A 27,948-nucleotide genomic window follows, 5' to 3' on the forward strand; every position below is an offset into this window, starting at 1 on the left:
ATGTTACGGGGAGAGGAGGTGACTCGCTGGGGCTGGAGCTGGATCTTACCTTGCACTGAAGAGTCAGAAGGTCAGTGAGGTAGTAAATGCCACGTGCAAGATTATGGACTCTCCTTCTGCCTTTAAAGGTTGTAAACAGAGGAGTGTGTTGAGGGCAGCCAACCAGGCAGCAGGGAGCGGAGTGGAGAGTGATTAGGACAGGAATGGCTGGAGGCAGGGAGACCATTGGCCAGGACAGGTGCAGGGAGGAGGCCATAGATCTAAGAAGCAACTCAGAGATTGAGTTGTCAGGACCTGCTGTCGGTCACACTGGTGTCAGGCAGCAGACAAAGGAATTGTCCACGAGTGTTTTCAATGCCCGACTATGCACAGCAAGGTAGCCATGCTGTGGGTGCAGAGGGGCACGGCCAACCTGGGGCTGAAATGCAAGGGAGGTGGCTGCTCACTTAGCTCCTCCTGTGGCTTGCTGCTGCCACTCAAGGCAGCTCAAAACTGGCACTCAAAGATCTGGGACTGGCTGCCTAGCAACCTGGCTTCTCATTATTGATCTGCACACACACGCACTCACACAGTCACCCACACGCACACACGCACACCCACATGCACTCACACACATGCTCACCACATGCACACCCAGGCTGCCCCTCCCTCTAGGCAGGTTCAAGTCCTCTGGCCTTTGCCCACCTAGGGTCCTTCCCTCATCTTTCCTGTAAAGCCCATGGCCCACCTTGACTCGCCTCAACCTCCCCTTCTCTGAAAAGTCACCCCTGACTGCCCCATGCTCACTACTCACCCTTGGGACCCCATGATGTCTCTCTTCTGTGTTTTCCTGCAATGTCATTTTAGACAACTGTAGAATGAGTAATGAGGGGAGTGAGAACTGAGGGATCTAAGGAGGAAAATGAATGTTAAATGTTGTGTGGGGCCAGGGGAGAGGGCAGAGTGGAGGGATGTGCCCCCAGGAAGAAAGATTCTATTCCATTTGCTGGGGTTTAGATACAGGCTGGTCACGGGGTGCACAGAGCAGTCCTGGCCCAGATCCCTGTGCTTAGAGGGCTCGCAGGCCGGCAGGAGAGACACGAACAAGAAACAAAAGAGGGTAAGAGGGACCTTCAAGAGCTCCATGACAAAGGAGGGATGCAAGGAAAGTTCCCAAGAATAAGTCAAGGGGACACAAACCCTAGAACCTTCCATTCCCACAGACAGAGGGGCTCAGTGCTTTGGGGGCTCTCCCTAGGCTCCCAGAACTAGGTCAGCCTGGGTGCAATGGCTCATGCCTATAATCCCAACATTTTAGGAGGCTGAGGTGGGAGGATAGTTTGAGCCCAAGAGTTTGAAACCAGCCTGGGCAACATAGCAAGACCCCATCTCTAAAAAAAAAATTTAATAATAATAATAATAATTAGCCAGGCCTAGTGGTGCATGCCTGTAGTCCAAGCTCCTTTGGAGGTTGAGGAGGGAGGATCACTTGAGTCCAGGAATTCAAGGCTGCAGTGAACTAGGATAGCACTACTGCGCTCCAGCCTGGGCAATGGAGCAAGACACTGCCTCTTAGGGGAAAAAAAAAAAAAAAAAACTAGGTCAGAGAAGTACTCCTCAGCCAAAAGCCCAGGCCCAACCTAGGGCAGCTCAGCTCCAGGGCAGCCGGCCTCCAGAGCAGGGGTTGAGACCACCACCCTGGACTGCCCAGGATCTGGATTCAGACGCCCAGAGCAACATCAGTCACATGAAGCAAGAGAGAGGTGGAGATGTAGAATGCCCCAGGCCCAGGAAAGAGATGTTGGGAGTGACAGTGGCCACAGCAGAGGCAGAGGTGACCAAGTGAGCAGAGAGGGCACGAAGCAGCTAAGATATCATCCAAGGCGAGGCCGCCACCTGGGAACATGGCAGGAGGTAGAAGGGGCTTGAACAAGGGGCCCAGGGTCATTGATTCAGCAGGTGGGGCTAGAGGCAGTCAGTCTCAACTTCTTGCTGTCACAGGGACCCAGGTAACTGCATCCACAGAACGCATCTACTCTTCTTTCACAGCTTCTGCAGAGCCCTTTGGTGTGCCTGCTACCCCATCCAGCTTCTGTCTGGAAGAGCTGACAAGCCCCAGAACACCCAGTATATCAAGAAGGTGTTGCAAAGATGATGGCCACCATGAAGGCAGAGAAAATACCCATGTTACTTTCCAAGATAAACAAAAGACAAACAGATTTGCAGAGAATACAGGTAGGTGGAGGTGGAGCTAAAGGTATTTCTGTTGCCTCCTTTAGCTCTACCAAGGTAAAGGAAGAAACAGAAGTAAAAAAAGAAGCACTTCCATAATTTAGAAGATGCTTGGGATGACATCATGCTTGAGGATGACGATGGCTTAATGATACCGTATCAAATTGGTAATGTTTTCATTAGTCATTCTCAAGAAGAAACGTAAGAAGGATGGGTGCAGTGGCTCTCTCCTGTAATCCCAGCACTTTGGGAGGCTGAGGCAGGAGGATCCCTTGAGCCCAAGAGTTCAAGATCAGCCTGGGCAACATAGCAACACCGTATCTCTACAAAATACCAAAAATTAGCAGGGCATGGTGGCATGCATCTGTAGTCCCAACTACTTCGGAGGCTAAGAAGGGAGCATCAGTTGAGCCCAGGAGTTGAAGGCTGCAGTGAGCTATGATTGTGTTACTGCACTGTGGCCTGGGCAGCAAAGCAAGACCTTGTTGAAGAAGAATAGGAAGAGGAAGAGGAAGAGGAAGAGGAAGAGGAAGAGGAAGAAGAAGAAGAAGAAGAAGAAGAAGAAGAAGAAGAAGAAGAAGAAGAAGAAGAAGGAGGAGGAGGAGGAGGAGGAGGAGGAGGAGGAGGAGGAGGAGGAGGAGGAGGAGGAGAAATGGGCCGGAGGCAGGGAGGAGGAGGGAGGAGAAGGGGAGGAGGGGGAAAAAGGGGAGGAGGGAGGAGAAGGGAGAAGGGAGAAGGGGAGGAGGAGAAAAGAAACACAAAAAATGTTAGAAGGAGCAAAGAAAAAGACAAAGAAGCAAGACGAAATTGATGCCTCAGAGTCCACATTAGGATCAATTTAATGGGTGTCAGCAGATTTAAGAGTTCGGTTCTATGCAAAATGTGGGAGCAACATAAATGCTGAAGCTGATGAAAGTTAAGCATTTTAAAAAACTTTTAGAAATGTGTTTCATACACTTGAATATTGTTTTTTGTTTTTTGTTTTTTGTTTTGAGATAGAGTCTCACTCTGTCACCCAGGCTGAAGTGCAGTGGCTCAATCTCGACTCACTGCAACCTCCACCTCCTGGGTTCAGGTGATTCTCCTGCCTCAGCTTCCCAGGTAGCTGGGACTACAGGTGCCCACCACCGCGCCCGGCTAATTTTTTGTATTTTTAGTAGAGACGAGGTTTCACTGTGTTAGCCAGGATGGTCTCAATCTCCTGACTTCATGATCTGCCCGCCTCAGCCTCCCTAAGTGCTGGGATTACAGGCATGAGCCACCACGCCCGACCCGAATATTGTTTTTAAGTGGGTGCTGCAAAGCCATGAGCAATTTTGCAGGCTGGTTTGATGTGTCCTTGGTACTTCCATTCTGAGTCCTTCTAGATTAAAGACAGTGCCACTTGGTTTAAACCAGTCTTCCCTACCTTGATCATGAGCAACTAGAATCAGCCCAGGTGGCCCAGGAGCCCCTGGTTGACAACAGCACTATGTTTATCAGCCAATTCCCAAAGCTCAGGTCACTTGCCACCTCCCAGAGATTGTTGAATCATTCATTATAGGGGCTCTTTCTTGAGAGGGAAATTAGCCCATAGGCTACAGGGTTTGGAGTTCCTGGAGAGCCTCCTCTTTTCCTTGTTACTATAAAGACGATCTTGCAGAGAAGTGGTAGTGAAGAATCAGAGGAGTTTTCATCTCAGCTCTGCCATTTCCTGGCTGTGCAACCTTGAAGAGGCTGCATAACCTCTCTGAACCTGAATTTCCTCATCTGTAAAATAGGGCTAAAAGCAGTAGGGCAATCAGGATGAAAAGAAATAATGATAGGAACAGCTTAGATCTGTGCCTAACCTGTGTTAGGTTAGGCACTCACTAAAGACGACCCCTCTTCCTCCTTTACCCTTGTCTTGCTGCTGGTAAACTCAGGGCAGCGAGGTATGAAGAAAAAGCTCTATCAAGCAGCACTTCCCTGGGTTCAACCCTAGCTCTGCCATTTGCAAATCATCCTAGCTGCCAGAGCCTCAACTTCAGCAACAGTAAAATGGGAACAATAATGGAGAAACCACAGAGCTGGCATAAGAATTAAATATAAGGATCCCCAAACCAGACCAGGAGCATGCATGCACCCTGCCCCATCTGGGGAAAGTAAGACAATAACCATCAGAGTGGGTTCTTTGGGCCTGGTACGGTGGCTCATGCCTGTAATCCCAGCACTTTGGGAGGCTGAGGCAGGAGGATCATTTGAGGTCAGGAGTTCAAGACCAGCCTGGCTAACATGGTGAAATCCCGTCTCTTCTAAAAATTAAAAAAAAAAAAAAAAAAAATAGCTAGGCATGATGGCACACACCTGTAATCCCAGCTACTCAAGAGGCTGAGGCAGGAGTATGGCATGAACCTGGGAGATGGAGTTTCCAGTGAGCCAAGATCACGCCACTACACTCCAGCCTGGGTGACAGAGTGAGTAAGACTCCATCTCAAAAAAAAAAAAAAGTGGGCTCTTCTCCGTGTCAAGAGTACAGTTCTGAACCCCAGGATTTCCTGGCAGTTGCCTCCCTTGCAAGGACAGAAGCAAGTCTCACCAGGAGTTCTCTCCATTCTTTCCTAGAAGGTAGTCCACCTTCTGCCTCAAACAGCTTGATCCAGCTCTCCATCCCCTCCATGAATTCTAGTAAAAATATAATGAAGAGGTATTGCCAATATTGACAATAAAATGCTTATGATATGGGATTCCTAATGGACAATTTGTAAGTGCTTCCACTAAGAGGCTACAGACAAAACCAGTCCTTGCAATTTTCAGCCTGTGAAATCCGTCTTTAACAGCTATCATCTTTGGAGTACTTGCACCCTGTTCAGTGTGAAGCAGATTCATTGGAAAAAGTGGCTGCCGTTTGCAATATGACTTCCCATCAAGAGGTAGAATCCATACTGCAATCCGATGAATGACTTGCTTTGGCCAAGAGAGCATGGTAGAAGGGATGCAGTGCCAGTTTGAAAAGCTGTACACACTTCTGCCGCTCTTTGAGCCTCTGCCATGTGAAGCAGCTCAAGCTAGCCTGCTGGTGGCTGAGAGACATGTGGTCCAATAACTCCAGCTGCCTCCCAGCCCACTGCCAGACATGCAAATGAAGCCATCCTAGACAGCCAATCCTCAGCCCGTCCATCAGTTCAGCACAAGATCATGAACAAGCCCAGCCAAGATCAGCCAAGCCTGGCCCAAACTAGCAGAATTCTCAGCTGATGCGTACACACGTGAGAGGCCACGAATGCCTTATGATTTTAGCTTCTGAGTTTGGGGTGGTTTGTGACCTAGTGACAGCTAACCAATCCACCATGCTAAGTTCCTTGAGTACACTATCTCACTTTATAAGAATCCTATGAGCTGAGGATATTTATCCCAATTGTACAGTGCAGCAAACTGGAGTCCAAAAGGCTTTAGCAACTTGCAGAAGTTGTCACAGCTAGAAATTGCAAGAGCTAGGAATAAAACTCAGATCCTACTTGACTCAATAAGGGACACTCTCCTCCAGCAACTTCTCTCTTTTCCCCCCGTAAGAATAACAGTTGATTACTTAAAAGGAGGATTGCAGAAGCCCATGCCAGGACGATCTTCCTCATGAGGGAACAAATCATCCTACATAGCTGATATTCCTGGCCCTACTTTAAAAGTATATTGGAATTTGGGGGACAGGCTTTTTTTTTTTTTAATCTTTAAATGCGATTTGCTTTTAAGAATCTCAGTCCCGGCCAGGCATGGTGGCTCGCACCTGTAATCCCAGCACTTTAGGAGGCCAACGCAGGCAGATCACCTGAGGTCAGGAGTTCGATACCAGCCTGGCCAACATGGTAAAACCCTGTCTCTACTAAAAATACAAAAATTAGCTGGGCATCATGGCAGTAGCCTATAATCTCAGCTACTCAGGAGGCTGAGGCAGGAGAATTGCTTGAACCAGGGAGGTGGAGGTTGCAGTGAGCTGAGAGTGTGCCACTGCACTCCAGCCTAGGTGACAAGAGCGAAACTTCATCTCAACAACAACAAAAAGAATCTCACTCCTTTTCAGCAAGTCTGAAAGCTATAGCTTTGACCTTTCCTTGCTTGTTAATTGGGGTGTTATTGAAGGGGAAACAGAAAAACCATGTGGATGGGCAAAAGAGGAGATTGCAAAAGTAAGTATTCCTTAGGATCACCCAACTGAAAATTTTCATTAATTCATTAAGTAAGATATCTAGCATGAGAATTCCAGGGGAAAGAACAAATACCACCTGTACTGCGGGGGGGCCTAATTTTTCTTTTAGCCTTTAAGACCCAGTAATGAGCACATGTTCTGAATTATTCTTCAAATTAACCGCTTCATGGGAGAGGAGCAGCATTGGCAAACCAATGAGGTATCAGACAGTATTCAGAAAGCCACGTCTGTGAGGCTTCCAAGTGATCTTCTTGTGCCCTGGGCGTGGGGAGGCAGGTTACAGCTCAACACAAGAAGCTTCATTCCAAAAGTCAGAGGTATCTTGAGAAGAAATGAGTTGCTTCACAAGGTAATGAGCTCACCATCACCAGGGGTATGCAAGTAGAGCCTGAGTCTGACTGGAGGAATTGCTGTTTTGTGTAGGAAGTTGGAGGCTCCACTGAATAATCACTCAGTGCCCTTCCAATTGTGAGATTTTATTATTACTATTATTATTATTTTATTCTTTGTAGAGATGGGGTCTCACTAAGTTGCCCAGGCTGATCTAAACTCCTGGACTCAAGCGATCCTCCCGCCTCGACCTCCCAAAGCGCTGAGGTTACAGGTGTGAGCCACCGTGCTCTGCCAAGATTCTATCTAATGTCTTCTAAAAGGTGAGCCCTTAACCGACACAGAATTATTTCTCGTACTAGGTGATTAACATATCAGTGCACACGTGTTCTCAGATACTGAACAGCTACAGTGGCCATCACCATGAACATCTGACATGGACTGTCTTCATTGGCCATGGCACTGCGGTTATCAGACACTGTAAATGACTTTAGAGCAGGATGCTAGATTCAGTGAATCATTAACATCAGAAGTATTTTCTCACTTGGTTTAAAATTTCCAGCTTTGATAGCTCAGATTGGGGGCCCAGCCGGAGACATATCAAAAGCAAACTGTGAATGATGATATTATTTTGACCTCAATTGGGCTGGCACAGTTTGGGTGACCATGAGGCATCAGGCAAGAAACCTCTTTTGACACCTTACAAAATGTTTAGATTAATCAAATTTTAAGGCCAGATCCTGCATGGGGAGGACAGAGCGTGCAGGTGTGGCTGGAATATTTTACCATATCTGAGTTGATCACAGAGGACGATGTGTTTGCTTTTTCTAGCATCCGTGAATATTGAGTCAGACAAATGTTGCGTTGGTATGTTTAATTGGTTAGAAAATACCCTTATTAGATTTTTAATAGATGACTTCTGACACCATAAACAACAAAGATGACTGATTTTTCTCACGAAATCTTCGGAGGGGAAGATCCCCCGCGATCAAATTTGTTTCGAAGCCAGTTCTCTGAAGCCCCTTCAGTTAACATTTGGGCTGTAGCAAGCCTCTCCTGTGCAGAGTGTTTCAAATATTCATGGAGGTCTAAATCTGTGCTCTCTTTCTCAACTCAACCTTTTGCACTCAAAATTCATGAGTGTATATTGATTTAGGCAGCCTTCCCAGGACCCTGGTACCACCAGCCTCTTTTGTTCAGTGTTAATTTGCTGCCCCAACTTATCAATTATTAACTTGCTAAGTGAAAGCAATATAAATCTAGCATTCTGAGCAAAAAGAACTGTTCTTTTCATTCCCTAAAAATACGATGGCAGCAGAGGCTGGTGACTTAGCCAAACTAATGTTTGATTTAGTGGCTAACAATGCCTGTGGGTCCTATTGTGTTCTCTTCTGTTGGAGATGCAAATGCAAGAACACCGGAGTAAACTGAAATTAGCAAATAGATGCTTCTAAGACAGGTTTTGTGCATCACACTTGGAGGGGAAAGAACGAAAGAATGAGAAAGGAAGGTTAGAGTCAGTATTTAATTTATAAAGCAGCTGGGCATGGTTGTTCATGCCTGCAATCCCAACACTTTGGGAGGCTGCAGTGGGCAGATCACTTGAGGTCAGGGGTTCAAGACCCGGCTGGCCAACATGGTAAAACCCCATCTCTACTAAAAATACAAAAATTAGCCGGGCGTGTTGGTGTACGCCTGTAATCCCAACCTCAGGGGGAGCTGAGGTAGGAGAAATCTCTTGAACCAAGGGGGCGGAGATTGCAGTGAGCCCGACGTGGTGCCACTGCACTCTAGCCTGGGCAACAGAGCAAGATTGTCTCAAAAAAAAAATAAAAATAAAAATAAAGATAAATTTAATATCAAGGGAAATGTCAAAGATTATCTTAAAATGAAGGTGTCTGCCAGGTCTTTATCATAGTTTGTCTCTGTTTCCCAAACAAGGCCACGGGCCTTGCCAATGATAGTGATCAAGCTATATTTCATGTATCACCCATCTCTGGTCTCCCAGGACCCCTCCAAAGTAAGCAGTGCTACATTTTGCAGATGAAGAAGCTGAGATACAAAGACAAAGAATTGTTGACTCCAGAGCACACAACCCAGAAAATGGTAAAATGAGAACTTGAACCCAGTGTGATTTGCTCCGGGTACATTCATTCAATAACCCTCAGCTTCATCAAAGTCGCCAGCAAGTTGGGGTGAGGATCAGAGCTTATTCAAGGGGGAACACTCTAGTCTAAAACCTCCACTTGACTTGACTCTAGCTTTGATATCCATGGGGAGGCTAAAGCAACGGCATCTTGCATGTCAATCTGGCATGTTGATTTCTGATTAATCCCAGTTCCGAGAACGTTCCAAGATTTCTACTTTATCTTAGAACGTAAGTAAGAGCGCGTACTTGCCATCAATTCTGCTGCTGGGCAAATTCTTGACTTTCCCTGAGGAGTCAACTTCAATTGTTCAACACATTTCTTCTAAAGCAAGAAGACTTTTCCCTACAGTATGTAAGCCCTAGATCTCAGGGGTAACAGTGGCCACCCAAGACATGACTTCTGTTTATAAGTCCCTGTGAAATGTTTCTTTCAGAGAAACTGCATTTGTGAGCCACTTTCTTTCACCTCTCAGCTCCCTTGAGCCTTTGGGGGTAGGTTTGCAAAGACCTGTTCATTGTGGATTAATATCCCAGAGATGCCTCTAAGAATATTCCATGTTCTCAAGCAGCAACGCAATATTCTGTAATGGTTAAGATACCTCTCAATTTTCTTATCTATAAAATAGGATAGTAATGTTAGCCTTACATCATGGTTACAAGAATTAGATCGGACAATAAGATTCATGTCAAGTCCCAGACTCACCTTAGACCTTCCATAAAAGCTGGTTCCACTTCCTCTCTGCCTTGACTCCTTACCCTTCCTAACCTTGGTAGGAAAGGGAACTTAGATATGCTGGCATATTCACAGCATGCCTTGGAATTCCAATGGGTTTCTAGCTAATTAACTTTCAGTTAATCAGATAATTCAATTAACAACAACACCCCCATTCCCCCGAGCAATTAGTTAATTGAAGTTTTATTATATACAAAGCATTACAGAGCAGCTACTTAGACAAGAACACTACTTTTTCAAGAAATGGAAGCAAGGAAGGAATTTCATGTAAGAAATGGCAGATCACATCATCTTTGGGGCAGCCTGCTCCCTAGCCATCTCTTTCCCTTTGTCTCTCTTTCCCTCTCCTACCCTTTCTCTTCCCAAATTTTGTCATTCCCTCCATTTGCTGGCTTAGTGAGTCCTCTGTCTCAACTCATGACAACGCTGTGGTCAACAGTCTCACAGCCCCTGTTCTTCCAGACAAGGGCTACAATGAGATCTTCACCTTGAAACCACCTTTGCAAAATTATGACAGTAAGACAAATCTGATGTAGTTGACTCCATCTTGTTTTTCATGTCCAAGCTGTCATTGGTCATTCCTGGGCATAGGCCAAACTACCTTTGGGAGAAATTTATAGTTCAAACTTAAAGCAAGGATGGTAATAGCCCTTCCCCAAACGAAAGCACCTTTGTAAAACTAATGAAAGTCCACAAGGCTAGGATTATGAGAAGGGCCTGAATTCTGCTAAGATGCAGATGTAGTTAAATGATGGCCAGTTCAGAAGGTCACGAGATTTGTAACCTCTCCAATGATTCCTGTAGACAATATCACTATTGTAGAACTCGAGATTGACCTTTTGAGATGTCTTTTCAGACTTCTACATTTCTGATGACCCCAGTTGACTTCACCCAGAGCCTGTGACTCATAACTCAGTGGGTCATGTGGCTTCCATATAATCATATCACAAGTTTGTTTACAAGGACTTATTCCATTACATTTATCTCATTGGTTGACTGATTGATTTAATAGTTTACCTGGATTATTTATTTACAAAAACTGTGATAGTCATTCTTTAAGTTGCTTTCCTGTTAATTTTTTCTTTCTTTTTTTTTTTTTTTTTTTTGAGACAGTCTCACTCTGTTGCCCAGGCTGGAATACAGTAGCATGATCTCGGCTCGCTGCAACTTCTGCCTCCCAGGTTCAAGCGATTCTTGTGCCTCGGCCTCCCAAGTAACTGGAATTACAGACACACACCACCAAACCCACTAATTTTTTTTGTATTTTTAGTGGAGACGGGGTTTTGCCATATTGGCCAGGCTGCTCTTGACCTCGTGACCTCAGGTAATCTGCCTGTCTCATTCTCGTAAAGTGCCAGGATTACTGGCGTGAGCCACTTTGCCCAGCATGTTAACCATTTTTATAGCTATGAATTTCAGGTGTTCACTTAAGTAAGAAAACTCATAGTTAAATATAAGGGTATTTTTACCAATAACTCATGATTTAGCTGTCTTCATTAAACCAGCAATATTCTATGTCCTACTTATCAAAAATTATACAACCAAAGATCATTCTATCTTAGGCCGGATTTTATAACCCTTACGGCTAATCTTATGGTATTCTGCAGGAATAATGTCAGAGGCTGACTCAGCACACAAAACCTCTTTTCCACATCCCTGTGATTTCATCCCCAACCAACCAGCATTCCCCATTCCCTAGCCCCCTGTCCACTAAACTATTTTTGAGAAACACTCACCTCCAAGCCTTCAGGAGATTGATTTGAGTAATAACTCCATCTTCTGCATGGCCAGCCTCACACCAATTAAACTCTTTCTTTACTGCAGTATCACGATCTCTGTGAATTGCTTTTGTCTGTGCACCAGGCAGAAAGAACCTGTTGGGAAATTACAACCTCCAACCCCACTTCTGGCGCACCCACCACCACCGACCACCACTCTTCTATTCACATGCTTCAGAGCAATGTGGTAGCCACTAGCAGGTAGCTTGTATTCCTAACTTATCCCCTGTATTAGTCCATTGTCACAGTGCTATAAAGAAATACCTGGCACTTTAGGAGGCCTAGGCAGGTGGATCACTTGAAGTCAGGAGTATGAGATGAGCCTGGCCATCATGGTGAAAGCCTGACTCTACTAAAAATACAAAAATTAGCCAGGGGTAGTGGCGCATGCCTGTAATCCCAGCTTCTCAGGAGGCTGAGGCAGGAGAATCACTTGAACCCAGGAGGTGGAGGTTGCAGTGAGCCAAGATCACGCCATTGCATTCCAGCCTGGGGGACAAGAGTGAAACTGTCTCAAAAAAAAAAGAAAAGAAAAAGGAATAATGGAAACTGTGTAATTTATAAAGCAAAGAGGTTTCGTTGGCTCACGGAACTGCAAGCTGTACAAGAAGCATGGTTGGGAGGCCTCAGGAAACTTATAATCATGGTGAAGGATGAAGGGGAAGCAGGCACGTCTTACATGACCAGAGCAGGAGGAAGAGGGAAAGTGCGGGAGGTGATATACATTTTTAAACAGCCAAATCTCATGAGAGCTCTATCACGAGAACAGCACTGAGGGGATGGTGCTAAGCCATTAGAAACCCTCCCCATGATCCAATTGCCTCCCCCAGGGCCCCACCTCCAACATTGGGGATTACAATTCAAGATGCAATTTGGGTGGGGACACAGGTCCAAACCATATCACACTCTTCATCTCCTCGGCTTACTACCCAATCGTTACTCTTCCACATTTCTTTCCTCCTAAAGACTCCTCTCTCTGAAGACACATCATTGAAAAGGGAGGATGCAGCCAAGATAAAGAGCTGTATCATTGGCTCATTATTCATCGCAATGTAAACCAAACTAAAATTCTAAGCCCCCACAACTGAGCAGACCTCTCCTCTCAGCCAAGGGCATTCAAAAGTTTATTCAGGCACAGCCGACCAGCATTCACATTAAAACAGAGACCTTAAGACTGACAAAAGACTCTTTGTAGCAATAAGATACCAACATGAGGCCAGGAGCGGTGGCTCACGCCTGTAATCCCAGCACTTTGAATCACTTGAGATCAGGGGTTTGAGATCAGCCTGGACAACAGGGGGAAACCTCATCTCTACTAAAAATACAAAAATTAGCTGGGCGTGGTGGCGCATGCCTGTAATCCCAGCTACTCGGGAGGCTGAGGCAGGAGAACACCTTGAACCCAGAAGGTGGAGGTTGCAGTGAGCTGATACCGTGCCATTGCACTCCAGCTTGGGCGACAGAGCAAGACTCCATCTCAAATAAAATAAAATGAAATGAAATAAAATAAAATAAATAATATTACCAACCCCTTTGCCTCCCAGTGGGTTCCAGTTTGAATGAAAAAAAATGTGTGGTTGCCCAACTGCTCATGGTTCTTCTAACTTCACCTTGGCCGCAGCAGTTCCTAAGGCAAACTTCTCACACAGTGTGGTGCAACAAAGGGATACTGGGTTTCATCAGCCTTGCAAGTCGAGATTCAAACACCAGTTTTGTGCTGTGTTCTTGGGCAAATCTCCTACCTCTTCTCGACTTCAGTTTTTCTACCTATAAAATCTGGACCAGGCGTGGTGGCTCATGCCTGTAATCCCAGCACTTTGGGAGGCCAAGGCGGGTGGATCACTTGAGGTCAGGAGTTCAAACCAGCCTGGCCAACATGGTGAAACCCCGTCTTTACCAAAATACAAACATGAGCCGGGCATGGTGGCACACGCCTGTAATCCCAGCTACTCAGGAGGGTGAGGCACAAGAATCACTTGAAACTGGAAGGCGGAGGTTGCAATGAGCCACTGCACTCCAGCCTGAGCAACAGAGTGAGACTTTGTCTCAAAAAAAGAATTTTTTTAATTAAAAAAAATAATTAATGTTCATCCACCCTCCACTGTATTGCTGTAAAGATTGAATAAGATGATATCTATACTCACTTAGGATGATATAAGCCCTCAATCAATGACTTTCCTTCCCTCCCCTTCCTTTCTTTCTTACCTTCAATTCAGAGAATTTTCTTTGTTCTTGAAAGTTACCGTCTCCATCCATACTCAAAACCACAGCTATCTTATCCTATTTTGACCTACACTCCTCAATTATTTTCTTTTTCAACATCTTTTTTCCCTTCCTTTCAACAAATGCCCTCTTCTGTTTCAAATATGATCAATGCTTCCCCTTTTCAAGGTAAGTCATATTAATTAAGACCCGCTGTGCACCACGCTAGGCCAAAGAGGCTTTCCTGTACAGTCGTGCACCACTTAACACCAGGGGTAGATTCTGAGAAAGGCATTGTTAGGTGATTTCGTCATTGTGCAAACGTCGGAGAGTGTACTTCCTCAAACCTAGTGGTCTAGTCTACTACACACTGTGAAAGGAAAATAAATAAAATAAATCTTGGGGCCCCCAAATCATTAAACTAAAGGGAAAAGTCAACCTGGGAATTGCTTATGGCCAACCTGCCTCCCATTCTATTCAAAGTCATTCCTCTGCTCACTGAGACAAATTCATATCTGATTGACTTCTTTGGAAAGGTTAATCAGAAACTCAAAAGAATGTAACCATGTGTCTCTTACCTACTACCTGTGACCTGGAAACCCTCTGCCTGTCGAGTTGTCCCACCTTTCTGGACGGAACCTATGTACTTCTTACATATATTGATTGATGTTTCATGTCTCCCTAAAATATATAAAGCCAAGCTGTGCCCTGACGACCTTGGGCACATGTGGTCAGGACCTCCTGAGGCTGTCGCAGATGTGCGTCCTCAACCATGGCTAAAAAAACTTCCTAAATTAGGCCGGGCATGGTGGCTCACACCTGTAATCCCAGCAATTTGGGAGGCCAAGGCAGGCAGATTACCTGAGGTCAGGAGTTCGAGACCAACCTGGACAACATGGTGAAACCCCGTCTCTACTAAAAATACAAAAATTTGCTGGGTACGTTGGTGCACGCCTGTAATCCCAGCTACTCAGGAGGCTGAGTCGGGAGAATTGCTTGAATCCAGGAGGCAGAGGTTGCAGTGAGCAGAGATCATGCCACTACACTCCAGTCTGGCTGACAGTGAGACTGTGTCTCAAAAATAATGAAAATAAAGTAAAAAAATAAGCTTTCTAAATTAACTGGAACCTGTCTCAGATAGTCGAGGTTCACACCGCTTAGACTAGATGGTATAGCCTATTGCTCCTAAGCTACAAATCTGAACAGCATTTACTGTACTGAATACTGGGGGCACTGATAACACAATGGAAGTATTTGTGTGCCTAAACATATCTAAACATAAAAAAGGTACAGTCAAATCTGATATAACAGATTGAAAGTGGTTCGCCTGTATAGAGCAATTACCATAAATGGAGCTTGCAGGATTGGAGGTTGCTCTGGGTGAGTCAGTGGTAAGTGGTGACTGAATGTGAAGGTCTAGGACGTGACTGTACACACTACTATAGTGTTTATAAACTCTGTCCACTTAGGCTACATTAAATTTATTTAAATTTTTTTCTCTCTTCAATGATAAATTAACCTTAGCTTATTGTAACATTTTTACTTTATAAACTTTTAATTGTTTTAACTTTTTTTTTTTGAGTCAAGATCTCATTGTCACTCTGGTTGAGAGGAGTGGTGTGATCATCGCTCACCGCAGCCTCGACCTCCAGGGCTCAAGCAATCCTCCTACCTCAGCCTCCAGAGTAGTCGGGACTATAGGTGCACACCACCACATCCAGCTAATTTTTTTTTTTTTATCTTTTGTAGAGACAGAGTCTCACTATGTTGCCCAGGCTGGTCTCAAACTCCTGGACATAAGTGATCCTCCCACCTCAGCCTCCAGAGTAGCTGGGACTATGGGTGCATACCACCACATCCAGCTAATTTTTTATCTTTTGTAGAGACAGAGTCTCACTATGTTGCCCAGGCTGGTCTCAAATTCCTGGACATAAGTGATTCTCTCACTTCAGCCTCCCAAAGTGCTGGGATTATAGGTGTGAGCCACCAGACCCAGCCTTTTTTTGTTTGTTTTTTGTTTTTTTTTTTAAACTTTTTGACTATTTTGTCAGGAAACTTAGATTCAAACACAAACACATTGTACAGCAGTACAAAAACATTTTCTTTCTTTATATTCATATCCTATAAACTTTCATCTATTTGTAAAGCATTTTTTTCTTTAAATTTTTGTTAAAAATGAAAACACACACTAGCCTAGGCCTACACAGTGTCAGGATCGTCAATATCACTTTCTTCCACCTCCACATCGTGTCCCACTGGGAGGGCTTCAGGGGCGGTAACATGCACGGAGCCTCTCCTATGATAACAATGCCTCTTCCGGAATACCTCCTGAGGCACCTGTCTGAGGCTGTTTTATTGCTAACCTTTTAAAATAAGTAAAGATATCATTATTTTAATATCTAAAATGTTTGCAATATTTTAGCATCCTTACTAAAAATTACTAAATATAAACTACTAAATATAAATTAAATTTAGTAATATAAATTACTAAAACATTTTAGTATCATTATTTTGATATCTAAGATAAGGGTTAAAAGTATATTATAGTAGGCTAGGTGCAGCGGCTCATGCCTGTAATCCCAACACTTTGGGAGGCCGAAGTGGGCAGATCACTTGAGGTTAAGGGTTCAAGACCAGCCTGGCCAACATGGTGAAGCCCTGTCTGTACAAAAAATACAAAAATTAGCTGGTGTGGTGATATATCCCTGTAGTTCCAGCTATTCAGGAGGCTAGGCAGGATAATTGCTTGAACCTGGGAGGCAGAGGTTGCAGCAAGCCGAGATCACACCACCGCACACGACCCTGGGCAATAGAGCAAGAATCTGTCTCAAAAAAAAGTGTGTGTATATATATATTATATTTATATTTAATATATGTATTTGAATATATTTTTATATCTTTAATATATGTATTTTATTATATATATTTAAATTTATATTTATATATGTATTTACTATATATAAATATGCTACATATAAATATATAAATATTATATATAAATACTATAACATGTATAGGATATAGTATATACGTAGTATTTATATATTATAGGATATAGTATATAGTATATATAGTATTTATTATGTAGTATATATAAATATACTAAATAAGGATATAGCACATATAACATTTATATATTATATAGTATATATGAATATATTACATAAATACTATAAATGCTATAGTATTATATATACCATATACTATATATAATATAATATATGAGTAGTATATAGTATTTATATAAATATTATATTTACATAAAATATATGTGTATATATAAATATATATGTAATGTAGTAAATACATAAACCAGTAACATAAGTTGTTTATCAATTACGTACTATACGAAAGTATAGTACAAGTATTATGTACTCTACATAGTTGGGTGTGCTATATTTTCATACGACTGGCAGCACAGTGGGTTTGTTTGCACCAGGATCACCACAAACACATGAGTAATGCATTGCACTATGTTGCAACAGCTATCAATGTCACCAGATAACAGAAACTCTTTTAACTCCATTACAATCTTATGGGACCACTGTTGTAGATGCAGTTCATCATTAACCAAAAGATCTTTATGTGGTATATGAGCATACGTTATCTCACATGGACTTTTGGAAAATCGCCTTTCCCCTGACTCTGCCCTGCTTCTGGTTCTTAAATACTTCAAATCTGTTGTCAATTTCCTTTTTTTTTTTTTTTTTTTGAGATGGAGTCTCACTCTGTCGCCCAGGCTGGAGTGCAGTGGCGCCATCTCGGCTCACTGCAAGCTCCGCCTCCCAGGTTCACGCCATTCTCCTGCCTCAGCCTCCAGAGTAACTGGGACTACAGGCACCTGGCTAATTTTTTGTATTTTTAGTAGAGACGAGGTTTCACTGTGTTAGCCAGCATGATCTCAATCTCCTGACCTCGTGATCCGCCCACCTCGTCCTCCCAAAGTGCTGGGATTACAGGTGTGAGCCACCGTGCCCAGCTGTCAATTTCTTTATGTTTACTTTCCCACCACTTCTGAACTCCCCATCACATGCCTTCTAGACAAATACTCTTTCCAAATGTTCTCTTAGGGGTTGCCAAGGATACCTTGCAAATGACTTCATGAGCTCTCAAACTAGTTGACAGAGCAGGAGCATCACCATCTTGGACAAACACCACCATTTTAAGTTCTCCTTAATGAGAAAACTGCCCAAATCCAGCCCCAAAACATCAGCCTAATGACTAATGACAGCATAAGCAGAAACATTCCAACCCTAAGATAAAACCTCCTCTGACCAGAAATATGCCAACCAGAGATAGCCTCCCCTGACCAGAGACATTCCAATCCCACAATAAACTTTCTCTCATGTAGAAACATTCTGAACCTGCAATAAACTGCCCCTTTCCTAAACCCTTAAATACACTTAGTCTGTAAGGAAAGAATGCTCCTGACTGAAATCAGAGAGAAGCCCCTCTCAGGTTTCTTCTCCACAACAAACCTGTCTTTGACTGTTGAGCTGCTTTGCATGTTTCTTTCCTTTCTTTAACTCTTAGACTAGTAAATCTCTCTAGCATTTGACACTTTGACTATTTCCTCATTCTAGAAAATGAGCATTTTACTCACCTAGTGGAAATGTTATTTAACTTACCTAATGCTCCAATTTTCTGAGAAAATTGTGTTGTTTTCTAAGAAAAATAAAATGGTGGAGGATCCAGTGCGGTGGTGAGTGTGAAAGATTTATCCCTGTGTGAAGCACACAGCAAATGCCCCATGGGTTACCTGTCATTATTGCTAAGGAAAATAATAACAGGAGAGTCCTCAGGTGTTTGCAGATGGCACATGCCATCTTCATTTCCCAAAACTAGAAAACAGATCATCCAAACTCCAGAAAAATCGAGCTAACACGGATCCCAGGAGAAATTACAGAAAACAATTTGTGTGCCCAAGTCACGCCATTTTGCAGATCCCCACCTTTTACAGAGTGGAAAATTCCACCAGGGCCTGGCCAGTGAGAAACATCCTGTTGGACAAGTCCCAGGCCTAACCCCTGACCCAGTAAATTCCTTCCTTAACAGCAGCCCAGCACACTGGCCCCACCTCATTCCACAGCAATCCCAGACCTCTCCAGCCAGGACCTATAACTGCCCTAGCCTGCAAGCAGGAAAGGGGGCTCTGGCACTCGCTGGTTGGTGCTCTCCCTCCACAGGTCTTTGTGCAATAAACCTGTGTTGCTGTCAAGCCACTCTCCTTACCTCTGTCTCTTTGCTCCATCCTAACATTTGGTGCCAAAACCCAGGACAGGGTTTGGGTTCTAAATAGGAGAGTCTACTCTTGCAGACTCAGAGTGGGCAGTGGCAGCTCATCCCAGGCTAACTTCCAGACCCTGAGTGGAGCCACTGGTCCCAGCCCTGTTCCTCTTTTATTCTTATTTCACCTTCCTTCTACACAGGTGAATTATTTGTTGCAACCTGGGGAGCAGTGAGCAGCAGCAGCTCATCTGGAGCTAACCTCCAGATCCTGATCAAATGAACATGACTCAGTCAAGATGGTAGTTTGTAGGGACTTAGGAAAAGAAATGATGATCCCTAGGAAAAAAATAAGCAAAGGGCCCTTGCAGACAAATCATGTCAGACTTTCCACATTTCCCTTTTAACTGCATTACCAGACTAGCTAATGGGGAAAATGCATGGTGTCTCCATGGGAGGAAGACATTGGACAATGGTCCTCATAATTTTGTTGTTAATGATTTGGGCACAAGAAGCGTTCCTGTGACTTGCCACAAAGCTTGCTTGCTTGCTTCCTTCCTTCCTTCCTTCCTTTCTTCCTTCCTTCTTCTTTTTCTTCCTTCCTTCCTTCCTTCCTTTTTCCCTTCTTTCTTTCTTTTTTCTTTATTTCTTACTTTCTCTTTTTCTTTCTCTCTCTTTCTCTCTTTTCTTTCTTCTTTCTTTCTCTCTCTCTCTATTTCTTCTTCCTTCCTTCCTTCCTTCTTTCCTTCCTTCCTTCCTTCTTTCTGAGGTAGGGTCTTGCTCTGTCACCCATGCCAGAGTGCAGTGGTACAATCTCAGCTCACTGCAACCTCTAACTTCTGGGGTCAAACATTCCTCCCACCTCAGCCTCCTAAGTAGCTGGGACGAAAGGCATGTGCCAGCATACCTGGTTATTTTTTAAAAAACTAATACATCTCGTTTCAAACCCAGATCATAGAGCTCCAAACAGTAGTTCTCAAAGTGTGGTCCCCAGAGTGGCATGTGGCCCCCATAGTAGAGACAAGTTCCCACTATGTTGTCAATGCTGGTGTCCAACTCCTGGGCTCAAGTACTCATCCTGCCTTGGCCTCCCAAAGCACTGGGATTACAGGTGTGAGCCATCGTGCCCAGCCTCCACAAAGCTTTTCACTATGTAATGTTCACATGAGTGAACATTGCAGCTGTAAATTTTGCATCCATATTTGTGGATGACCTGAGGAAGAAAGATCCAGAATGACGTCAATAGGCTGGAACTAGAAAGGTCTAAAGAGGCTGAAAATATAAATAAATCATACCATGATGCAACTGAGCAGGAATAAATGTTAACTCCCTCATTTGATTTCAAAAGCTGACTTCACAAATGCAGAGTGAATGTGGCACAGCATAGAAATGATGGAAAAGCCTGGGGTTACAGCTGTCAGGACGAGCCAGGGGCATGCTCCTCAATAAGCAGGGAGAGCCTACCTGAAAACAAGGCTCACCTGGAGGAAGCAGAAAGGCCAAGACAAGAGAGAGATGCCTGGGACTGGGCACAGCGACTCATGCCTGTAATTGTAGCACTTTTGGAGGCTAAGATGGGAGGATCCCTTCAGACCAGGAGTTTGAGACCAGCTTGGGTAACACAGCGAGACTCTGTCCCAATTACTTTTGGAAAAAAATGACATTTTGAGCTGGGTGATTTAAAAAAGCAACAAAAAGATAAGATGATGGTGTCTTCTAGAGAATCCAACACGATGCCTTGGTGGTTGCCTACATCCAATCTCCAGCTGCCCAGGGAGCAGGGCAAGGAGCTGTCTGCAGATAAGGGGCAGGCCAGATCATAGCTGTGTCCACGCTCACCTGACACCCCATGGCTTCCCCTCACATGCCACTCTGGGGCATCGAGGCTTCCACTGGTCTTACTTAATGTGTGTGATACTATCATGTTAACACCTGAAATGACCCTCAAGACAAGAGAAAAGATACCTGACATGGTAGCTCAGGCCTGTAATCCCAGCTCTTTAGGAGGCAGAGGCGGGGGGTCACTTGAGTCCAGGAGCTCAAGACCAGCCTGAGCAACATAGGGAGACCTCATCTCTACAACAAATAAAAATAAATTAGTCAGGCGAGGTGGCATGTGCCTGTAGTCTCAGGAGGCTGAGGAGGGAGGATCACTTGAGCCAGGGAGCTTGGTATTGCAGTGAGCCGTGATTGCACCACTGCACTGCAGCCTGGATGACACACTGAGACCCTGTCTCTTAAAAAAAAAAAAGAGAGAGAGAGAGAGAGAGATGCCTGGTGCCAGCACAGAGTTAGAATGTCTAGCTGTGCCTCATGCAAATACAGTCTCTGGACAATTAAGTAAGCTAATCCATTTTTTAATTTTTTTCTCAAACCATTAAGAGTATGTCTCTGGAACTTGCCACCAGAACTCTAACTAAAGTAATGGTTAATATTTGTTGAGAGTTTATTTGTGCCAGGCACTGTGCTAAGTGTTATCCATCTATCTTGTCCAAGTCATGCAACCACAGGATGTTATGGGTACCGGGATTACACACATTCAGCAGAAGATAGAACTAAACCACAAAGAGGTTAAGGGACCTTTCCAGGGTTTCAAGCTGGCAGGTGGTTGTCTGGTGATATGGCTTGGCTGTGTCCCCACCCAAATCTCATCTTGAATTGTATCCCTCATAATTCCCACGTGTTGTGGGAGGGACTGGGTCGGAGGTGATTGAATCATGGGGGCAGGTCTTTCCCCTGCTAGTCTCGTGATAGTGAATAAGTCTCAGGAGATCTGATGGTTTTAAAAAGGAGAGTTTCCCTGCACAAGCTCTCTTCTCTTGTCTGCCACCATGTGAGACGTGCTTCTCACCTTCCACCATGATTGTGAGGCCTCCCAGGCACGTGGAACTATGAGTTCATTAAACCTCTTTCTTTTTTAAATTTCCCAGTCTCGGGTATGTCTCTATCAGCAGCATGAAAGCAGACAAATACATCTGGTTGCAAACCCAGATCATAGAACCCCAAACAGTATTTCTCAAAGTGTGTTCCCAGAGCAGCAGTGGCACCACTGGGAATTTATTAGAGATGCAAACCCTGGGGCCCTATCCAGACCTGACCACTCAGAAGCTGTATGGGCCAGGCATCTGTTTTAAGAAGCCTTCAGGTGACTGTGAAGTGGTCAAGTGTGAGAACCTTTGCTCGCTAAGACCTTGAAGCACGCTGCTGTACCTAGAATGAGAGTGTGACAGTCCCACATTGGGATAGTGTGAGTATCTGCAGTCACTGGTCTCTGACCACACTCAGAATTTTAACCATGATTCACCAGAAGCAGCAAAATGACCACAGTGATTGCAGGTTTGGAGAATAGCATAAAACCAGCTGAGGCCAGGTTCAGTGGCTCGTGCCTGCAATCCCATCACTTTGGGATGCCAAAGTAGGAGGATGGCTTGAGGCCAGTAGTTCAAGACAAGCCTGGGCAACACAGCAGGACTCCAACTCTACAAAATTTTTTTTTAAAAAGCCAGGCATGGTGGCACGGGCCTGTAGTCCCAGCTACCCAGGAGACTGAGGCAGGAGGATTGCTTGAGCCCAGTAATTCAAGGCTGCAGTGAACTATGATTGTGCCACTGCACTCCAGTCTGGGCAACAGAGCAAGACCATGTCTTTACAAAAATGAAAAATAAGTTAAAAAGAAAAAGACTAAGTGGGCATCTAGAGCCACCGGGTGGGAATGGGCGTACCAGAAGTCCTCAAGAACTCCTCTCATCTCAGCTGCTAGAATTAATATGCCTCTCCCTGAATTTCTGCCCCCCATCCTCCCAGGCTGACCTGAGTCTGTCATTCTTAACCTTGGCTGCATATTGGAATTACCTGGAGAATTTTAAAAGGATTGATGCCTTGGCATCACTGTCAGAGATTTGGGGTAAATTGCTCTGGGGTGTGGAGGTGTGATCTAGGCATCAGGACTTTTTTCAAGCTCCAGGTTATTCTAATACATTCTCTTCAATGCGGTTTGGATGTGTGTCCCCACCCAACTCTCATGTTGAAATCAAATCCCCAGTGTTGGAGGTTGGGGCCCGGTGAGGGCTGATTGGACCATGAAGCTGGATTTCTCATAAAGAGTTTAGCGTCATCTCCCGTGGTACTGCCCAAGCAATAACGAGTGAGTTCTTGTGAGATCTGGTCATTTAAAAGTGTATAGCCCCTCCTTGCTCTGTTCTTGCTCCCCCTCTCACCATGTGGCATTGCCTGCTCCCCGTTCATCTCCACCATTACCGTAAGCTTCCTGAGGCCTCCCCAGAAGTCGAGCACATGCCAGCCTCTTGCTTCCTGTAAAGCCTGCAGAACCATGAGCCAAGTAAACCTCTTTACAAATCATCCAGTCTCAAGTATTTCTTTATAGAAATGCAAGAATGGTCTAGCACACTGTTCTAATCTGTTCAGGCTGGAGAACTGCAGGCCTCAGGATATACCCAGGCTTTTCTTCCACCCAGGTCTCTGCGACCAGCTGCCTAGGCCTGTCTGTCCCTTTCACCATCACTGTGCATGCATCTTCTCTGCATAAAGGCCCTTCCTTATTGCAATGCTTCTGCCAGCCCCACCGTTTCTGTATGGTGTTGCTCTCTCTGCAGGAGAAAGGCAATAATACATTCTCTGTCATTAGGTTCAGGAGCTCTCCGGCTCCGCTTCATAACTTTGGAGAAAGGAGGCAGTCATACCCCTACCCCAAAAGGTCTGTTCAAGTCTCATTGGAACAAGCTCCCGGCCAGGTGCAGTGGCTCATGCCTGTAATCCCAACACTTTGGGAGGCCAAGACGTGTGGATTATTTGAGGTCAGGAGTTCAAAACCAGTTTGGCCAACATGGTGAAATCCTGTCTCTACTGAAAATACAAAGATTAGATGGGCTTGACGGCGTGCTCCTGTAATCCCACCCACTTAGGAGGCTGAGGCAGGAGAATCACTTGAACCTGGGAGGCTGAGGTTGCTGTGAGCCGAAATTATGCCGCTGCACTCCAGCCTGGGCGACTCCATCTCAAAAAATAAAAAATAAAAAGAATAAGCTTCCCCCATGCCGGACTGAGAATCACTGGTGGAGTTTCAGAACATTTACTCCAGCCTGGGCGACTCCATCTCAAAAAATAAAAAATAAAAAGAATAAGCTTCCCCCATGCCGGGCTGAGAATCACTGGTGGAGTTTCAGAACATTTACTTACAGGTCAAATGTCCTGGGTTCAAATCCCAGCGCTTTCAACCTCCCAGCTTTGTAACTCTGAGCAACTCAACCGAATCTTTCTAAGCCTCAATTCTTTATTAAATGAAAATATATTAGTTAGTTTGTTTGCCTGTTTGTTTGTTTGCTTGAGAGGGAGTCTCTCTCTGTTGCCCAGGCTGGAGTGCAGTGGTGCAACCTCAGCTCACTGCAATCTCCGCCTCCCAGGTTCAAGCAATTCTCCTGCCTCAGCCTCCCCAGTAGCTGGAATTACAGGCACCCACCACCATGCCCAGCTAATTTTTGTATTTTTAGTAGAGACAGGGTTTCACCATGTGGGTCAGGCTGGTCTCGAACTCCTGACCTCAAGTAAGCTGCCCACCTCGGCTTCCCAAGGTGCTAGGATTACGGGCATGAGCCATCGTGCCCGGCAAGAATATATTAGTTTTCTATTGTCATATGTCACAAATCACCACACACTTCACAGCTTAAGACAACATCCATGTATTGCCTCACAGCCCTGTAGATCAGAAGTGTAGACAGTGTGGCTGGCCTCTCTGCCTGGGATCTCACAAAGCCAGCATGAAGGGGTTGACAGCTGCACCATCATCTGGAGCTCTAGGTGCTCATCCAAGCTCAGTTAGGTTGTTGACAGATTTAGTTCCTGACCACTGTAGCACTGAGGTCCCTGTCTTCCAGCTCCCAGCCAGGAGTCTCTCTCAGCTGCAAGAGGATGCCCTCAGATTCTTACCACATGCCCTGCCCCATCTTCAAAACCAGCAGAAGAATTTTCCTCATGTCCACCTCCTCTCACACCTTACATTTACGAATTCCCCAGTCTGACATCTAGACCCAAATGTTTCTGTTTAAAAAAAAAAAAAAAAATGCTTGAGGTGGGCACAGTAGCTCATGCCTGTAATCTAAGCACTTTTGGGAGACCAAAGTGGGAGGATCACTTGAGCCTAGGAATTCAAGACCAGCCTGGGCAACATGTTGAAGCCCCGTCTCTACAAAAGCATTTTAAAAATTAGCCAGGTGTAGTGGTGTGTGCTTGTGGTCCCGGCTACTCAGGAGGCTGAGGTAGGAGGATCGCTTGAGCTCAGGCATTCGAGGCTGCAGTGAGCCAAGATCACACCACTGCACACCAGCCTGGACAACAGAGCAAGACCTTTGTCTCAAAAACAAACAAACAAACAAATAAAATGTGCTCATGTGATTAGGTTAGATCCACCCCGATAAGCTCACTTCCTTAAAGTCTACTGTGCCATAAACATATCTAATCATGGAAATAAAATCCGTCATACTCACACTCCCAAATATTATACGGAGGGATGTACACAAGGGAGCAGGAATCTTGGGGCGATCTTAGAATTTTGCTTGCATCAGCAGATCGTAACACTTAGCTTCCAGGATTGTGGTGGGAAATAAGATCCTGCATGCCAAGCCCTAACCACAATGCCTGTCACGTGGAAAGCACTTGATATATTCAATGTTGCTTTTCTTGGCAGCCCTGTGAATCCAAGATGTCCTGATCCCTGGAATTCCTTTTCGGAGACAGCCTTTGCGGGCCTCCTCCAGCTGAAATCCTCCCTCTACTCAAAACAGAGCTCAGCCCTTCACCCGCCACTCTCCATTCTGCCATGTTACAAGGGGCACAGACGTGCCCACCGATGTATGGAACACCCGCTTCGGAAGCACAGAATGTTTCTCCTGGAAAGCCTAGACAGAAATGCCCGCCGGTCTCCTCTGAAATCAGCACCATGCATGTTGTGGAGATTATGTTGCTAGATCAGGAGATCTTCCCCCTGACGCTTTCAGAAGCTCAATGTGAATACTGGAGCTGTCAGTGTTAATAACACACTACAATCCTGTTCTTTAAAAGAAAAGGAAAAACCGACTTCTAAAGGCAGATAAAGAGAAGCTAATTGAAGTCATCACATGCAATCTTCTCTAAGTAGCAGTTACAACATCAATATTTAGTAAAAAAAAAAAAAAAAAAAACCCTGTTTTATTGTTTTCCCCTCCCCCTCAATTATTTGCAGGAAAACAGAGAAATATCTGCTGCTTCCGGCTTGATGAAGTTTATTTTTTTGTTTTTGTTTTTGTTTTTGTTTTTAAAAAAAAAAAAAGAAAAAAGAAAAAACTCCAGCCTTGCGACAGAGCGAGACTCCGTCTCAAATAAATAAATAAATAAGTAAACAAATAAATAAAATAAAAATAAATACAGATGATGTTGAGGTTTTCGGGGAATCAGAGAGAAATACGTGGGAGGAGGAATAGCATCAGGAAGAATAGCTAATGGATGCTGGGCTTAATACCTAGGTGATGAGATGATCTTTGCAGCAAACCACTGTAGCACACATTTGCCTATGTAACAAACCTGCACATTCCGCCCATGGACCCCTGAACTTAAAATAAAAGTTGGAAATTTTTAAAAATAGGAAAATGTACCTCATTCTCCGTTTGTCATTTGAGAAAGTGCAATCTGGTGTATTCACTGCTGTCATATAGTAAAGTAATAAAAATAAAATATCTTTTCATATAAAAATTAAGAGGGACTGGCTAGATTGGCCAGCTGGTTAAAAATGCAGCCTGCTCTCCTTTCCCCCTCAAAAGCTCATCTTTAGGGATTGTCTCCCCTAAAAGTTCATCTCTGTAAGCCTGTAGCAAAACAAGGGGCAATGTGAATCCAGCAAATGCCTGCATTATCATAGGTGTCAAAGAGAATTGTCTGCCTCTGATCATTCAACGGGAACGTGGAAAAGATAGAACATTTCTTTGAGATGGTAGCCGGGAGATGATGGCCCAGTATCACAGCAGACACTGTGAGTCCCCTGTGCCCTGATGAAGGACCTTCTGAGCATGTCTGGAAGTTGTCAGGTGCACAGCCCTGCAGCCCTGAAGCACCCAGATTAAAGAACAGACCTCTCACTTTGGGAGATCGAAGCAGGCAGATCACTTGAGGTCAGGAGTTCGAGACCAGCCTGGCCAATATGGCGAAATCCCTTCTCTACTAAAAATACAAAAAATTAGCGGGGTGTGGTGGCAGGCGCCTGTAGTCCCAGGTACTCGGGAGGCTGAGGCAGGAGAATCACTTGAACCTGGGAGGCGGAGGTTGCAGTGAGCCAAGACTGCACCACTGTACTTCAGCCTGGGTGACAGAGTGAGACTCCATCTCAAAAAAAAAAAAAAAAAAAAAAAACAGAACAGATCTCTCTCCTCACTGAAGATTTTCTTCTTCAGCTGAGCCAGCACCTTCAAGAGCTGCATGCAGGAAACCAGGAGGAAAGAAGGAAGTTCACAGGTCAAGCCAAGAGAAGAACCTTGCCAGTCACTGCCCATGCACCCTCACCTGGAGTCTCTGAGCCCAGCAGCTCACGCTCAGTGAAAGCCTTGGTTTGGATAGAGAAAAACAGTCAGAGCCAAAGGCTTCAATTGAACCAGAAATGCGAACCCGTCCTCCTTTGAAGTTCATTTACTCTCCAAAGAGGTAAATCAAGAGGACGATTAGGGCCTCACAGAATGATGTAACAACATTACCAGAAACAAATAAATAAATAAAAATCAAACAGAAAACCAGCCTATGAAGCCTCATCTTTAAAGATGTCTCAAACGCATGGCATTGCGCCCGTTTTCCGTGATGACGCGGAACTACACGCTAATTGAAAGTACACCCACGAAGTGGATCACCATAAAGCAACAACCCTTCTCTCCTGGTGATTATGTGATCACATTATGAAGCCCTCTGAGCCAACACATTTCAGCTTTTATGACGCAGTCGAAGACCTGTTGCCACCTGCAGGAGGGAGGAAGAAAGGGACTTTGGGCCAACATCTCCCGGCTCCCATCTGAAAGGGATGTCCTTCTCCCTTTTCCACGTTCCCTTTGAATGATCAGAGGCAGGCAACTCTCTTGCACACGTATAATGCAGACATTTGGTGGGTTCACATTGCCACTGTTTTGCT

The 27,948-nt window shown here is 44.7% G+C and overlaps 1 pseudogene; it reads left to right on the plus strand.

Annotated features, from left to right (window-relative positions):
- The first annotated feature begins 203 nt into the window (after positions 1-203).
- On the plus strand, positions 204-3,268 carry LOC140710587 (prefoldin subunit 4-like; annotated as a pseudogene).
- The last annotated feature ends 24,680 nt before the right edge of the window (positions 3,269-27,948 follow it).

This window comes from Chlorocebus sabaeus, chromosome 28, assembly GCF_047675955.1.
Source record: "Chlorocebus sabaeus isolate Y175 chromosome 28, mChlSab1.0.hap1, whole genome shotgun sequence".
NCBI lineage: Eukaryota > Metazoa > Chordata > Mammalia > Primates > Cercopithecidae > Chlorocebus > Chlorocebus sabaeus.